This window comes from Echinops telfairi, unplaced genomic scaffold, assembly GCF_000313985.2.
Source record: "Echinops telfairi isolate 266 unplaced genomic scaffold, ASM31398v2 ScPeMD7_443;HRSCAF=831, whole genome shotgun sequence".
NCBI classification, from domain to species: Eukaryota; Metazoa; Chordata; class Mammalia; order Afrosoricida; family Tenrecidae; genus Echinops; species Echinops telfairi.
This window is the reverse complement of record NW_022104341.1, coordinates 19204778-19210334: the sequence shown is the minus strand read 5'-3', so window position 1 is coordinate 19210334 and position 5557 is coordinate 19204778. Positions and strand designations below refer to the sequence as shown.

The 5557-nt window shown below is 35.5% G+C and overlaps 1 pseudogene; it reads left to right on the top strand.

The window, feature by feature from the left end:
• Positions 1 to 5086: 5086 nt before the first annotated feature.
• LOC101648005 lies at positions 5087 to 5554 on the top strand (annotated as a pseudogene).
• The last annotated feature ends 3 nt before the right edge of the window (positions 5555 to 5557 follow it).

Here is a 5557-nt window from a genome sequence, read left to right as displayed (position 1 = left end):
GATGATGCAGTAAGCATCAAAAAAGATAGAAATAATACCCAGGGTCAATGTATCAACAAAATAAAACTAGTTGACATTCCACCATTTCAGTGGGTAGCAAATGAGCAAGAACTAATAGTGCTGAAGGAGTAAGTTTGAACTTTACTGAAAACATTAGCCACAAACAAGGCTCCAGGAATACCCATTCCTGGCATAACATTTCTAGATAAGCTTACTTGAAGCCCTCATTCATCCAAGCTTGGATATTTGAAGGACAGATACTTCACCAACTAACTTGAAGATATTTATTTTCATATCCAATTCAAATAAGGGTGACCCAACAGAATGTTCAGATTACAGGACAATATGAGTCATAGTTGACTCCATGGCAATGAGTTGTTGAGTATATAATTAATGCTGCATGCAAGTAAAATGTACAGAACGCATCCAACAACTGTTGCAGCAGTAAATTGACAGGGAGCTATCAAGGGGAAGGGATAACTTTGCTGGCATCATATGGATCTTCACTGAAAGCAGAGAATACCAGAAAGATGTTTACTTACCAACTATGCACAGGTATTTGACAGAAAGTCATAACAAACTAAGAATAACCTTGAGAAGAATGGGAATTCCAAAATATTTCATTGTGCTCAAGCGGACTTGGACATGAATTAAGAGCCAGTTGTTTGAACAAAACTGGAGAATATTTTATTGCTTAAAAGCAGGAAAGGTGTACGTCAGGGTTCTATGCTCACATCATAATTACTCCATCGGTATGCTGAGCAAAGCATTAGAGAAACTGAATTGGACGAAGAAGGTGGCATCAGGATTGAAAGGAGGCTTCGATATGCACATGGCACATGAGTACTTGCTGAAATTGAGGAGGACTTGAAGCACTTGTTGACCAAGATCAAAGATTGCAGCCTTCTGCATGAATTACAATTTAACGTAAAGAAAACAAAAATCCTCACAGTTGGATGTTACTATGAGTAACATCAATGATAAAAGGAGAAAACGCTGACACTGTCAAGGATTTTATTTTGCTTGCATCCCCAATCCATGCTCATAGAAGCACCAGTCAAGAGATCAAATGGCACATTGCATTGGATAAATCTACTCACCACCCACCCCAGAAAGGAGAAAGTAGAAACTCTGATGCTGCTGTAATCATTTAAAGTCTCAGAACCTTAAAGGGGCAGATCTATTCTGAACTAACGGGTCACTATGAGTTGAAATGAACTAGATGATGTTGAGTTTGGACATCCATGCAGTGAAGTGAAAGTATTTTTTATGGCTCTTCTATCCAGAGTCTTGGATAACTCTCACCAAATGCTGGATGGGATAATGCAAATAACACGTACTGGTAGCTAAGTTGGGGATCGATCAATTTTGCCATTTCACTGGGTATAAAATTGAGCCCTTTTAGAAGCAGAAACAGAATATTGATACCATCAAGAAGGAAGTGTCACTAAAGAGTATATGCGAGGCCCTGGCCTGAAGTAGCTCAGGTAGCAGAGGCTGCATCACTGAGACGATCCTCCTCCTCTGGATAGCCAGAGGAAGTCAGATGTGAGCCTGCACACATAAACACACACAGACACACACACACACCATTTCCTCACTCCTAAACCGATGCAAACCTAACATGGAATTTTTAGCTTTCTGAACTAAAAGTATCAAAATAACTCATTTTTGGTGAAGCTTGATCTAGTGACTTAATTATTGTTCTATTATATGTCCTTAGTAATTTAAAGATAGAACTCTATGTAATTTTGTCCGAATTATCTTTAATAAATATCCATAAATTAACAAATGAGAGAAATCTGCACTTTCATTTTTCTATACAATGTGTGTTTTATTTTAAGTGTAGGAAATTTTAATATTACAATCCCTGTACAAGTTCACTTTTTCTATATATGACCTGAAAGCTTCTCTAAGCTGTATGAATATATGCAGAAACTTTGATTAAACCTTGATTTCACAATCTTGTTCAGTTGTAAAGGAATTCTTATCTATTTCTTATATATTTTTGTTCAGTTCCTAATGGGATATAGGAATGCATTAAAATTTAAGCATATTACAGCCAAGAATTTTTGTGATTATATTGTATCATCCAGTTGCTCTAGTACAATTTATTTTTTAAATGAATAAATTTAAAAAATCATAAATTATTACCAATTTGCTAGCTGGAAATTTTGTGCTAAGCTTTGGTTATTAACATCAGTAATCTATTTTCCAATGTCTGTAATTATGCCAGTGTGAGCTTTCAATCCTGTGGAAAATGAAAGGGTCTTATCCTTGGGCAGAGCACAGACATACTCTATGTAATAAAGAGTGTTGGGATATTTTATTTATTAAGGTATACAAGGGATGTGAAACTTGGCTTGAATTTCTGTCTTTCTGAGTAAGAGAATGATGGAATTTTTGTTTCTGAAAACCTCATTTAAACTGATGTTAATGGAAAAGTAAAAAAATGGAAAAGTGAAACAAGAAAAGCCAAATCTCATCCTAAAGTAATATGAAAGAGTAATGGGTAGTTTGATCTCTTGTCTGCTGCTTCCACGCAGTAGAAGCAATCATTTGGATGTACACACAAAAGCATGCATAATTCTGTTAGAAATTTGCAAATGTATTTCATTTATTTAAGATAGAAATACATAAATATATACACAAAAATGCCATGTTCTATAAGGATACATGCATATCTAACGAGCTACACCAAACACATTATACTTGGGATCTATAAAACCAGAACCCAAACTCATTCTGACTCATAGCAACTATTTTGGACACAGGAGAACTGCTCCATAGGAATTTGGAGACTGCAAATCTTTCCAGAAGCAGACAGCTGAGGGCTTTCAGTTGATGGAAATAATAGTGCAGATCATGGAAGAGGGAAAGAAATACAAGTAAGAAGCAGACCTTGAAGATGTAATGCTAAAATATGCAAAGAACCGAAGAATCGGAACAAAGAGCCTCGTAGCACCTGAGAGCCAGTGAAGAGTGTGCACAGACACACAAACACACACACATCGACAAGACCATTTAATCAGTCACTAATAGGCTAGCATATTGAATTAAACAGCATCCCATGGTGAATATTATCCATCCATGATAATACAGTATATGAATATTTTCTCATAATTTTCTTAATGTGAAGTGAAAAAAATAGGAAATTAAATAGGTATATAGGGAAAACCCATGTAAAATATGTATAAGCATAAATACTGAATATGCATTCAATTATTAACAGTAGAAATTACTAAGTAGTCTAATTTTGGCTGAGCTCCTTTAATATTTATTCCTGTTATATATATATATATATATATAACAGGAATAAATATTGGTATGAGGGGATAGCAAAATCATGAAAATACATATTCTTTTGAGGCCAATAATTTCTCTTAAAAATTAATGTAACAAATCTACCAAGTAAGTTCCAACATGCAAATATTTCAGAAGTTGTAACTCTTGTTCTTACAAAAAGGAAAAAATATGTACAAACTAAAAATAACTATTTTTCTTGTATGTCTCAGAAAACTGAGTTTTCCCTGTGAAAAAAATGTTGAAATATTTTCGTCAGATAGATGAAAATCAAACAGTTCAGAAATTTGGACTTACATTAAAAAAAAGAATGTTACAGAATAAAGAGTTCAGATAAAGTAAAATCTATTATTTCTATTCTTATCTTGTTTAAGTAATTCATTACCTACAGGAAAATAGAAATATTTGCAGTGATGCTACAATAAGTAAGCTAGAGAAAAGTCACAATTAATAGAAGACAGAAATTGGATATGTTTTATTAGAGGATAACTGAACCACATGTGACCCGGAGTGGATTAAAAACAGATTCAATTGTTCTATAATATATATTGTTAATCCTATAATATCACTAATTTTTAAAAAGAATATTATCAATATGGTAAGAAAAGGGATGCAGTAGAATCATAAAGGTAGACAAGGAAGAAAAAGAACCTTCTGGAAAAAAGAGAAAATAGTTACAAACTTGGTGGAAATACATCTAAATGTATCCAAAAATCATTTTAAATCCCCAAAAGTTTGGACAAACCAATTAAACGTGATAAATTTAAAAAGTGCTAATCTTCCTGTTTTACTTCAAAAACCCACCTATCAATTGATGTAAAGATTGATCGGTCAAAAGTAAAAGGATAAAGAGAGATGTACTGTGCTAACACAAATAAAAGAAAGCAGAAGCAGCTAGATTAATTTCATACAAAGACACTTCAACCCAGGAAAAGCACCAGGGACAATGACAGGCATTTATTATATGATAATAAAGGGGTCAACTTTCCAGGAGGACACAACAAAGCTAATCATGCATGTACATAACAACAGAGCCGCAAAATATATGAAGCAAAAATTTGTAGATGTACAAGGTGAAATAGATAAATTCGCTATTATCGTTAAAAATTCAATATCTCCCTGTCAGTAATTGATAAATTAAGCAGGCAGAAAATCAATAAGGATATAGTTAACCTGAACATTTCTGTCATTTGACTTGATCTAATTAATATTTTTGGACTACTCCACCACAAACAGTGAAATAACTATTCTCAAACTCGGATGGCACGTTAATTAAAAAAAACTCATGCTGGGCCATAAAACACACTTTAATATATGTAAAAATATATGTCACATAGAGTATGTCTTCAGACAATAATGGAATTAATTAGAAATCAAATCAATAACAGAATGCTATTTGGAAATTTCCCAAACATCTGGAATAGCAGACTTATAAAATAACACATGTATCAAGGAAGTCTCAAGATAAAATAAATATATGCCCAATTAATGAAAATGAAAATACAACAATGCAAAATTTCAGATGTCATGATAACAGCCACTTTTTTAGATTAAATGAATAGAATAGTAGACCGGGAAAAAAAGGATATAAAACTAATAACCTATTATTTTACCCTAGGAAATTGTGCATTTTAAAACTAAAGTTAGTATGGAAAAAGAAATAATAGAATGTAAAGCCCAAATCGAGAAAATTTAAAACAGGAAGACAATGGAGAAAATCAAATCAAACGCTGGTTCTTGCCCTTCCTTTCCCGTCCCGGCTCTGCACGCAGCGGTCGCCGCGATGTTGATGCCCAAGAAGAACCGGATCGCTATCTATGAGCTCCTTTTCAAGGAGGGGTAATGGTGGCCAAGAAGGATGTCCACATGCCCAAGCAACCCGAACTGGCAGACAAGAACGTGCCCAACCTCCACGTCATGAAGGCCATGCAGTCTCTCAAGTCGCGAGGCTACGTGAAGGAAGAGTTTGCCTGGAGACATTTCTACTGGTACCTTCCAATGAGGGGATTCAGTACCTCCGGGATGACCTTCACCTGCCCCTGAGATTGTGCCTGTCACCCTGAGCCACAGTCGCCCCAGACTGGCAGGCCACGGCCCAAAAGGTCTGGAGGGTAAGCGACCAGCCAAAGTGACCAGAGGAGAGGCCAACAGAGACACTTACAGACGGAGTGCTGTGCCGCCTCATGCCGACCAGAAAGCCGAGGCTGAGGCTGGGGCTGGGTCAGCCACGGAGTTCCAGTTTAGAGGCGGATTT